The sequence below is a fragment of the Pleurodeles waltl genome, chromosome 4_2 (genome assembly GCF_031143425.1).
Source record: "Pleurodeles waltl isolate 20211129_DDA chromosome 4_2, aPleWal1.hap1.20221129, whole genome shotgun sequence".
In the NCBI taxonomy this organism is placed as follows: domain Eukaryota; kingdom Metazoa; phylum Chordata; class Amphibia; order Caudata; family Salamandridae; genus Pleurodeles; species Pleurodeles waltl.
In genome coordinates, this window is record NC_090443.1 from 418,908,133 (window position 1) to 418,920,150 (window position 12,018).

At 44.6% G+C, this 12,018-nt stretch overlaps 1 protein-coding gene across 3 annotated transcripts in view; it reads left to right on the forward strand.

Annotated features, from left to right (window-relative positions):
• The first annotated feature begins 2,351 nt into the window (after positions 1-2,351).
• LOC138292837 (tetraspanin-1-like) overlaps positions 2,352-12,018 on the forward strand; it is a 54,268-nt gene continuing 44,601 nt past the window's right edge. The window contains exon 1 of one of the 3 annotated variants that reach the window (XM_069231650.1): positions 2,352-3,027. The gene's annotated coding sequence lies outside the window, so the exon portion shown is untranslated. The other 2 variants (XM_069231652.1, XM_069231651.1) reach the window with 2 other exon arrangements.

Genomic DNA, 12,018 nt, shown 5'->3' on the forward strand with positions numbered 1-12,018 from the left:
AAATTCCATTATTTCCACTGGGATTTACATTTAGGCAGACGGAGTATCTGACATGGTTGTGCCGGAGTAACCCGTCTGCCGAAATCTAAATCAGGCCCTAAGTTACAATCTGCAACCCAAATAGTCGCAGGAAAAGCAGACTTACACGTCAGGTGTGAGAAGCTCTCCCAGTCCTGAGATCTCAGACTTTTCCTTGCTAGCTGTGAGGAGCTCACTCACCTGAAATATCTCAGGACTTCCTCTGTCAGGTGTGGGAAGCCCACCCAATCATGAGATCTCAAGCTGTCCTGTGTCAGGCATGAGTATTTCATTCAGAGATGTCAAACTGTTCAATGTCAGGTGTGAGTAGTTCACCCACTGTAGAGATCTTAAGCTGTCCTATGTCCATGTGAACAGCTCACCTAGTCTGTAAATCATGGATGTATCATTCAGATCTCATTTTATCTTTCTTTTACCTAAAGGATTCATATTCTATTATAAATGCAAGACTACACTATGTAAGTTATGTTGTTATACACTTCTTTCAACTAACAGAGACAGATTGAGATCCCTGGGCTATACCCCCACTTTAAATGTAATTCATTTTTCTCCATGTCAAATATGAGATGTTATCATGTAAGTCGTGAAAGGGGTCCCTTAGCTCTTCCTCCTAAAGCTGAGGCCCTATGTCTCATTTTATAAATTGATGTCTTATCACCTTTCCCTACCTTTACGGGTCCCAAAAGTGGGATGTTGGGTCTTGTAACAAAAGTTATGGTATTTACATTTGCACAGCAATTCACTACTATTCCTTGACTCTAACACCCCACGTTCCAAAAATTGTCTTTTGCCCCTCCAACTAAAAATTGTTCCTACATACAATGGAGAGATGGATCCCTGGTGCCATAGTGAGCCTTAATCACAAAAAGCAGAACTTCGAAGATCACATTCTCCAGATATCGCTTGGCTCCTTTTGAGGCAAAGAATCAATTTCAAAATTCTGTGTCTCAACTATAGAGAACAATGGCGAAAATCCCTATCTACCCACAAACTGCAGAACCACACTATCAATCCACTAAGTACTTAATACTAAGTCACAGCGCTTTCAACCACGAAGCAAAGCTGAGTCAAAACAAACAGAGAGCAAAGAAAGTGAAATTCCACACAGAAGTGCTTTGTTCTGTTATGTTGTGTCAATGCCATTTGTATAGCAGACAATCTGCCATTGGGAAGGTTTTGCAACAATTCCTATAGTCCAGGGATGTCTTTTTAGACAGAATGGAGGTTTCTATTGCAGACAGGAGATGGCTTCGGCCTGCAAAGATGTACTGTGAATGGATTATTTCCTGTGTTAGGTGAATGTGTCCTCTTCCATGAAGTGTGGAAGAATGTTCTTGGAAACAAACTACCAGAAATGCAGCAAATAGATGATAGCCCCTTCAACAGACAAGTCTTTGACCAGGTTGACTCTGCCCTTAACTACTGTGTGCTTAATTTGTTACAGAATGAGTGCCGGTGCCAAAGCTCCGCTCAGAAACTGGCGGCAGGTGCAATTGAATCTCCAGCCTCTTTAATCCACTACTGCACCCTCCCTGCCCCTTTATTGCACTCTTGTCAGTCTCTGCTCCCTCCATTTGTGACAGTCTTCCCTCCAAGTGTCCTTCTTTACCATTGTGTGCGTTCCCTCTCTTGTTCTTGGTCAATATGTGAAGAGGATAAATAAGTGCCGGTCCCCAAAAATAAATGCCTCTGGGCACTACCGGCAACCACCTGCTCAAATTAAGTACTGCAGAACCTTTACATTTAGGGACTTTTCTCATTAATTCTACAGGATAGCAAGGAAGGGTGATCAAATCTCTCACATCAGATATGAAATTCATCCCTAGATACCTCTAGTTTAATAGTGCTCTGCAGTAGATGGATACCACATCTCATATTGAGATCGAGACTAAGACGACACCCAGTGTTGGTTGTGTAGTGCGGTGTGCAGATTCCCTCTCAAAACATAACTCTTGTCCACAACGGGGGCTGAGTCAGGCAGAGCTCCTGTTGCACCTTAAGGCAAAACACACATGAAGTAGCCACAATGAGGGTTGTAGACATGAAATGAGATCTCGAAACATAAATGTTTGCACTAAACCTAACAACATTCAATAAATGCAAAAAACACTCCCTGCATAGCACTGCTCTCTGACCCTATTGATTGATTGCCAGTCTTGTGACCAGTGTGGCAAGGAAAAGGTTAAAGTTAGAAGATGAAGATGTGCGTACAGAGCCTGGCTGTCCTCCTGGGAGGCATCAGCTGTGATCTGGAATCCCAGAGACGCACTTCAGGTACATCTCATGGTGTAGCTAGGAGAAGAGATTTCAGCCTCAACAACATGACTCACTGACTTTATACCGCTGGCTTCACATTTACTAGCAGGGCTTAGGAAACAGACAGCGGGAAGAGGGGATACCTGGTGCTGCATCATTATCTTGTCCTGGCAACAATATACCACGAGACTGAGAAGGAGCAGGAAGAGTGGGAGACTTGTGGAGCAGGAGACCTCAACTACAAGCACCAGAAGGAAAAAGAGTGAGATTGCCGGAGTCCCAGAGGGTTTGGAAGGTGCACAGTAAGGGGCAATGTGAAGCAGAGAGAGGAATGAGTGCCAGATAGGCACAGATTTAGAGCGGGGGCTGCAACAGAGAGAAGCAGAAATTGAGTGTTAGAGGCAGACGGAGAATTTGAGGAAATAAGGAAAATCACAGGTTTGACATTAACAGAGAGAAAAAAGCAAGAGAGTATTGGAGGTGTGATGAAGGAGTGAGGAGCGACAGGTAAAGAGGTGATGAATGAGTGATACAGAAAGATGATCGACAAAAGCAGGAAGATAATAGGTGAAGAGACAAACAGATAAGAAATGGAGAGATAAAGGCTGACACAGTGAGATACAGAAGAAAGGAGATCTTGAAGTGAAGTGAAGAGACAGAAGGAAAGAGAAGCACCATTAAAAGAAGAGACGCCTGAAAAGGCACCCACACCTCCTATTGCAGCTGTTTAAGGTAAGACAACCACGCACAGGCTCTGGGTGAACCAACATGTGACCGACTCTGCCCCATCCCTATCAGTTTACCTGAAAAGTAACCAAATCTGCCCCAGTACTGCAGATTTGATGACCCCTGTTCCAGCTCCCCGCTCCAGTGTAGTGGAATGGCCCTACATTTTCTTTGCAAGTTCAGTCCGTCTCTGGACTGGGCTCTTAAACTGGGAAGGCAGGATAAAGTCTTCGTAAGTGACGAGTATGGTGGACACCAAAGGGTTAATTTTTTGTGCAAGCTAGTTATTGGAACATTTTTGTGGTTGAAAAAAGTTATTGTTTAAGAGGACTGGTTAACTTTTGCCCTATGTCTCGAGGTATCCAAGCGCCCGTAAGGACTTCTTCTCCTGGATAAACTTTAGGTAAGATGAGGTGGCTGAGTCTCCGGATCACTGGTGAGAGACAGGAGCTGTCCCAGTGTGAGTACTACAGAGCTGCAGTCACTGGTATTGTGTCAGGGCATCGAGCTCCAGGACACCAGAGGGAGACATCTGCACTGGGGATACCAGAGCACCAGGGTCAGTTCGGACAGATTACTTCAGACTCGGGGAGAACAACGCTCCCATTCACTAGGAGGGTCTATTCCGGTGAGTTGACACAGAGGACCGTACTTTGGGACCCGGCCTTAGGGACACAGCGCCTGGCCACTAAAGGCGCCTGCTCCCCCGGGGCGGGTGTGCGGGCCGGTGCTTGGTAGAGTTACCTGTCCCTAGAGGCATTCTGATCCTGCGACGAGGTGATGGCAGGGGTGAGGTCACTGCCACTAGGGGCCTGCTGCTTCTGGACGGGGGTGTGATCTGGGAATTTGTAGTGTTCACTGTCACTAGGGCCCTGATGCTCGATACACATCCTGTAGAGACCGAGCTCCAGGTCACTGGAACATCTCACTTGTTGACTAGGATGAGGAAATTGGGGGTTCACAGAACTGGTCACAGGGGTACGCTTCTCCATTCCCATTCCTGGGGAGATCAGAGGAGCAGGTCGCTAGGGGTGGGTATTCCCGCACTGTGTATCACAGAGCTCCTGGTCACTAGGGGCATGCTTCCCCGTTCCTGAGCTTCCGGTCACTAGGGGCATGCCTCCCAGTTCCTGAGCTTCCGGTCAGCAGCAGCATGCTACCCCGTTCCTGAGCTTCCGGTCAGTAAGGGCATGGTTCCCCGTTCCTGAGCTTCTGGTCACTTTGGGCATGCTTCCCCATATCTCAGCTTCCAGTCACTAGGGGCATTCTTCCCTATTACTGAGCTTTCGGTCACTAGGGGCATGCTTCCCTATTACTGAGCTTCTGGTCACTTGAAGCATGCTTCCCCGCTCCTGGCTTCCGGTCTCTAGGTGCATACCTCCTGAGCTCCTGGTCTCTATGGGTATACTTCCCCGTTCCTGAGCTTCCGGTCACTAAGGGCATGTTTCACTATTACTGAGCTTCCGGTCACTAGGGCCATGCTTCCCCATTACTGAGCTTCCGGTCACTAGGATTCTTCCCCGTTCCTGAGATTCCGGTCAATAAGGACATGCTTCCCCATTCCTGAGCTCCAGATCACTAGGGGCATGCTTCCCCATTCCTGAGCTTCCGGTCGCTAGGTGCATGCTTCCCCATTCCTGAGCTCCAGATCACTAGGGGTATGCTTCCCCATGCCTGAGTTTCCGGTCGCTAGGTGCATGCTTCCCCATTCCTGAGCTCCAGATCACTAGGGGTATGCTTCCCCATGCCTGAGTTTCCGGTCAATACGGACATTTTCCAATTTCTGAGCCCCAGATCACTAGGGGCGTGTTTTCCCATTCCTGAGCTTCCGGTCACTAGGGCCAAGCTCCCCATTCCTGAGCTGCTTCGTCACTAGGGGCTTGCTTCCCATTTCCTGAGCTTCCGGTCACTAGAGGCATGCTTCCCCATTCCTGAGATTCCAGTCACTATGTGCATGTTTTCCCTTTCCTGAGCCTCCGGTCACTAGGGGCATGCTTCACCATTGCTAAGTTTCATATCACTAGGGGCATGCTTCCCCATTCCTGAGCTGCTGGACACTAGGGGCATGCTTCACCATTGCTGAGCTTCCGGTCACTAGGTGCATGCTTCCCAACTTCTGAGCCCAAGATCACTAGGGGCATGCTGCTCCTGCGCAGCGTGAGGCTGGATTGGGGAACTGTGCTCCAGTCAGTGCTTTAAATGAGAAAAAAAATAGAATTGCAGGTACTCTGTAACAGAGTACCTGCTTGTTTCTGAGAAGTGCCGGTACTCTCCAATTAAAAGTATTACGTTTTTCTTGAGATATGCCAGTACTCTCCCTCTCAAAATAAAAAAGTGCCGGTACTCAGTACCTGAGAGTACCGACCCATTTAAAGCACTGGCTCCAGTCACAAGGGGCATGCTGCTCCAGGCCTAGTCAGACAGAGCACCAGGCCTCTGTGGGCGTCTCCCGTACTGGAGGTGGTCATTGAGCCCGGTTGCCTAGGGGTGGACTGTTCCTTCAATGGGGGTCCTGTCACTGCTTTCCCAGTCTTTGGAGGCACGCAGATTCATCAGGCCCTACGAAGAAGTTCATCCAGTCATGGGGCAATAGAGCCTCTAGGCAGTAGTGACCAGGTTTTCTATTCCAGGGGAGGCAGAAATTCAGGTCACAGGGGAGAAGCCGATCGAGTGTTAGGGTGCACAGGACTCCAGATCAGTAGGGACTGGCATGGAGAGCCCAGAGCCTCTGAGGACCAGAACAAGGTGTCCCGCTCCCGGTGGAAGGAACGGACTGGTTGTGATGGGCAGGGGAGGCACCCGGTCCTCAGGGCCATAGAGACAAGGAGCTTCGATTCTGGTGAGCATAGAACCTGGTACATTAGAGAGAGTACCGTCTGCCAGTACAGCTCTCCTTTTTCGGGTTGATAAGTATACTAACATCAGAAGCTTTCCTTGCTATCCACAAAGGCCAGAAATGCTACCTTTCTGCTTTGCATGTGTGTGCGGCAGTGCTGGAGAGTGGTGTGTAACGAAGGGATTGTAGGAGGCAAAGGGCTTTCACCATCCATCCAAACAATGTCACTGTGCCCCAAAGGGGGTGTCATACGACAGTAAAGACCGGTGCTTGCCACGTGATGTAACTGATGCCTGTTATGGGACACTCGCGGGTTGCGTTATTGTATCAGATAAGATATATATTTTATTTGTATTTAGTTTATCTGATTATTTATAAAGCTCTGTTACGCCAGAGTAGCTTCATGGTCTGGGACACAAAGACACGCAGACGAACAAAGTAAGGCAAGCAGCACAAATGTATACAGGACCGACAAAGGGGTGAGGGAATTAAAAAACAAAGACTTTAAAGCTCTTCTGAAGGCCAGATGGTTTGCCCACAAGTGCGCCGCCCCAGATCGGGAATGTGTGGAGCAAAGGCACTTTTTAGGCCTCGGCTGAGACAGCTTATGTGCTGTCACCGTGAGGTCTATTGTACTTTAGAAAAGAAAAAAAAAAAAGTTCACTTTGCCGTCGCTCCACACAGACACCCACACACACACACGCTTGCATACTCTGATTTCTTGACTTAAAAGTTGGTAGTTCAATTAGACACCTAAATCAGTAGGCACACTGCTGTATCATAAGCAAATCCTGATTTGCCCCTTGCTTGTGCCCACCCCTGTCCCCTAAAATCACCTTTAGCTCATTTTAATTCTACAAACCCCTGAACACAAAATGTGTCTGTACCTCCCTTTACCTCTAGCCACCCCAAACCCTAAAACTATCCTTACCTCCATAGTCCCCTCAAGTCACCATTGCTTCCCTTACCTCTACCCACCCCTTAACCCTTGTCACTCGTACCTTCACTTGCCTCTACCTACTCCTGAATTCTCGAGTCACCCTCACCATTTACCCTCATCTCTTTTTACCTGTTCCCACTCCTGAACTCTCAGGTCACCCTCACCTCCCTTTACCTCTCCCCACCCTTCAACCCTCAAGTCACCCTCAACTCCCTTTACCTCTGCCCACCCTCAAATCACCCTCACCTTCCTTAATTTGTACCCACTACTGAACCCTAGGGAGTAATTGCACCTGCCTGTAAGGGGATGTCTGGGGGTCCATGGGAACCCCTTGTCCCCCCTCTAGAGGGCTGCCATCAAGGGGCGCACTGACAGCATGCCACCTTTTATGTGGTGCACTGTTAGTGTGCCTCCTGACAGCTTTTTTGCCTCTGCGCCCGTGCGTATGACACAGCGTGGACACAGAGGCAAAGGGATTGCCTCATTTGCATGGGACCACATCCTCTGGTACTCACACTGGTGCTTTATTGGTGCCAGTGCTATTGGTATTACAGAAGGGGACGCACAAGTGTCACAGCCCCTTCTATAGTATCAATGTGCCCCTGGGTGCACAAAGCAAGTGTAAACAGGGCACTTTATGTGATACAACCCCTGTACTTAAAATTATAAGCACGAGAGGCTGTGGCATGAGGGCCATAGCTGCCTACTTTGGTGTTGGTGTACTAGGCCTCGGTGTTAGCTCATCATCCTGTGATTCTGGGTAAATCATTTAATCTATGGTGACTACCAAAAAATAAATGTGTCCTCGTGTAATGTAACGGTCCACATGTAAAGCCCTCCAATACCTTCGGTTCGAGTTCGCGTTATATAAAACTCCAAAGAAAAAACATAAACATGGGAGTCCTTTTTAACCTCACTTCACTTCGACACCAAAATAGCAGACAGTTTGGTTCTGAACTGTATCAGGGGATGTCAAGAGGCGTTGCCATAGCAGACAGCATCACAGCGCTGCGCGTGGGAATGTAATGAAGGCGGTCCCCTGAGTGTGTTTTTCACCTGACGTAAATATTGCCACCCTTTCAATACACCCGCTGGGGCCTGCTGCACTGTTTTTCCCATGAAGCGCAGCACTTCAAATCAAAGCCTGGCAAGTGGCTAAAGTTCTTCTATCTGCGACCCTAGATATATATATATATATATATATATATATATATATATATATATATATATATATATATATATATATATATATATATAGATCTATATCTATATATATATATATATCTTCAGTCACATTAACATTTTCTCGCAAAGCATAATTTGAAATTATATACTTCTCACTTCATTTCGCTGCCAAGAAATGTCCGTGTTTTCATGTATGTGAAAGACAAAGGCTGAAAAAAATCAATAGTAACCTCTGAGATGTTAAAAAAAAAATTCCACTAGATGGCGGCAACGCGCACCTCACGTTTTCCACGTTGTTCGTCGCTTAGGCCTTCATTAAAGCTTGACGGATTTTGGAGAGCGCAGTATTTTAAATGAGCAGGAACTCAGTACTGGCACGTCTTTAATTTGAAAGGGAGAGTACTGGCACTTTTTTTAGGGTCAATACTTTTAATAGGAGTGTACATGTACATATTCCAGCAAACAAGTACGCTGGAATAGTGAGCACGCACGCTTTTACATCTTATAGATGCTAGTAAGCGGTATATTTTAAGATACTTTGGTCTGGAGAAGCATAAACATAGGATCAAAAATCTGCCACAGTGGTTGGATTTGGCTTTTACTGATAATGAACCCTTTTTGTAATATTAGAATAATGAGAGACTGAGGAAAATAACATTCTAATTTATACCATGCAGTTTGCATGAATCTCTTTGATGACAATTCATAGATCACTGTGCTATATTAGTATTGTAACCTATAAGTAACAAAAGATGACTGTGACAAAAGTAGTACCCTACAAAGCTAGCCACACAAAATATAGCTCTCTGGTCTGCACAGTACCCTTCTGTGCGGCAGACATATTTACAGAGGGGGTGGTAGTTTCAGGGGAGGTGGGTGTTACTCCCCCCCAAAAAATGTAATTTCTGGTAAATAGTTGGGTACAGGTGCTTTCAGTCGCGGATGGTGATGTGTCTGTCGGATTTCACCAGGGATTTTGATATACGCCAGGCAAAAACGCACACACACACACTCTCTCCCTTTCTCTGTTTTGAAAGTCTTCAAAAATGTTGGTTAGTTCACAAAGTATTGTGTTTTCCTTCACTTAGTACCCGTACCAATCCACATTCCGCTCACTTCCCACTGCCCTTTAAGACCCTCTGGTGCGCCCTGCTTGTTGTATAATGTATTTGAACATTATATGCTTGGGTGATTGTTGGAAAACGTGAAGCTCAAACTCCCTCAATATTACTGTCCAAGCTATGCCCCTGCCTATTAGCCGTCGGCGCTACTTCATGATGAGTCAAAGCTGCCACTAGAAAAACTTGATCTCCCTCCACCAGGAGCATTACCAGAGTTATCTTAGCATCTTTATTGGTCCCTAGAAACAGTTTGACACAGGAGGAACTCTGCAGCAGGTGCTTTTAAACCCATGAGGTATTTATAAACATTAAACAGAGCATTCCCCACCCCCCTTCACAGGTCAGCACCAGGTACGTCCGCACTGGTTGCACCAACACTAAGCCCAACCCTGGCTCCCTAAGGGTATAAGCTGCCTCCCATGCTTTATATGTACTAGTTCCTAGTTGGCTGCTGAGACTATTTTCAGAAAGTCCTAGTCAAACAATATCTCCTCCGGAAAATAGAGGGGGTAGATCCGGTAACACAAAATGATGGGGCCCCACTACAGAATGTTGTGAGGGGCCCCTAAGACTTCCCTATATCACAGATATCCATAGGCCTAGGGCTGAGTGGGGCTACCCTGAAAGGTGGGAGTGTCCCTGCCCTGCAGGGGCCTTCGCTACACCCTTAGGTTGATCTCCTCATAGAGATTTTTAAACTGATTAGTTTCTCATCACGAACCCCCCACCAACCCTCAAAAAACTCAAACGTCTTAGTGGAGGGCTGATACAAATAGACTCAACATCAACCACCCACAAAAAACTGACTGATGGTACTCCTAAGGAAAAGTGTCTGAAACCTGTATTGAGACTTGCAGAGACGCAGTGTGCATTTAAAGATGCTACTCAGGCAGCTTGCAACTGGCTAGTTCGTCCTAGGAAATTACAGTTGTTGGCTTTTCTACATCTACTACTGTTGTGGAAGAAAGTCCAGTTATTCCATCATATCCTGGAATTCGTTATTTGTCTCTAATTGATTTCGTTTGTGTTTCTAGAAGTTGAACTGCCCTTGTTTTTTAACTGGACATATGTATATATATATATATATATATATATATATATATATATATATATATATATATATATATATATATATATATATATATATATATATATATGATATATATGATTGGGGGAAGCGTAATTCAAATAGTATTTCGATTTATTTAATTGGAAATTACCTCATCTCTAAAAAAGCATTAGCAAAGAAAATTGGTCTGGCCTTAGGAAATCTGTACAATGGTTAATTTTTTTATGTTTATTGCAACTATGTTACAAAAAAAAAGAAGAAAAAAATAAAACATTCGGGTGCCTCAACATGTTTGGTATGTTTTTTCAATACACAAAAATACACATAAATAATAACCACTCTATATAATTTTAAGAGATCAGTACAAGTGCTCTCTAGCAGGCAAAGGCACTTACAACAGGTACATACATCCATTTGAATTCTACTGTGCATCACAGGAAAATCTGATTCTTATTGGTGGAAAGAAAAGGTATTATTAACTTTGAATTAGTGTAACCAGAAGACATAGTTTAAACACAAAAAGATGGCTACAACGTTAAAAAATTTGAAAGAAAAAAATCACTGGCAAAGTAATGTACTGCCTTATCAATTGTGACACTGAAGTCTACTTTTTAATGTATCTGCTCAAATGATCAAACAAAATGCCATTACTCATAGTAGAAGAGAGCCTATAGCTGAAGTAAGCTGACTCAAATCACCTCTGTGAGTGTAAACATATGCATTTTGATTTTAGTAAAATTATATATGTAATGTACTTACTTTTAGGGACTTTCAACAAGTCCTCTTCATCCATTGGTCTGTTAGTGTGTCATTTTATGTCATTCACATATTTCTTGTAGGCCCACTACAGCAGGCAACATAAGGCAATAGGTCAGCCCACTTTAACCTCAGGCCAACTTCACTGTGAGCGATGGCATTCTGGTCTTTCATAACATTCACTTACATAGAAAAAGTGGTCAGTTTTAAAGCAAGGGACTGCCAAAGGTGATGAAACCAAAATGGATTAGATTGTTTGATGAACCAAAACACTTTTTGTAATACACTTTTACAAATATATTTTTTTTTAAAATGAGAAATTCAAAAAGTTGTGAGCCAACACAGACCTAGTGACTTTGCAAATGGTTGTTAGTTATGATTTGTCGTGACTGCATAAGCCTGACACCAAGCTGCTTCTGAGCCAGACCCAGAAAGAGTGCAGAGTCACGGCTTAATCTGAGAGACGAGCAGCAATAAGCAGTACAGCTGGCATGTAAATGAGGGCATGCCTGCAACCACAGTGCAATTAAGAGTGCACTAAACAGGCAATTACATAGTCAACAACCTCACCTTTGAAAAATAAACAGCTGACATAGTAAACAACGTGAAAGTATGCTTAGCATGTGTGAGAAATAACCCGGCTAGCTATTGTCCATGGAAACATATAGTGGCCAACACACACATAAGATTGTGAATGTTTCCACTTCAAGGGCCTAGGCATCCTGCATTTTTCACATTGTGCAACGAACATTAAATCTGCATTTTGTAGATGCAATCTAGGAATTGAATTCAGAGCAGATATGGAACTGCATTCAATGCACATTTGCAATTTTTAGATTCATTTTTAACTGTTTATATATTTGTTCTCAAGTCCGAAATTATTTTTCTTTAGATTTGGCTTAATAAAAACGATAGAATATATTAACATCCCAACAAACACATTTGAATCGTAGTAATGAGCACTGTTTGTTTGTTTTGCTGTCTCAAATGTTTAACACAGAACTATGTGAAATGAATAAGTGGAAATTGAGAAGGGAGTGTTTCACACGAGTGCTTTATTCACCCTCCATGGCTAATGTAGTGTCACCCA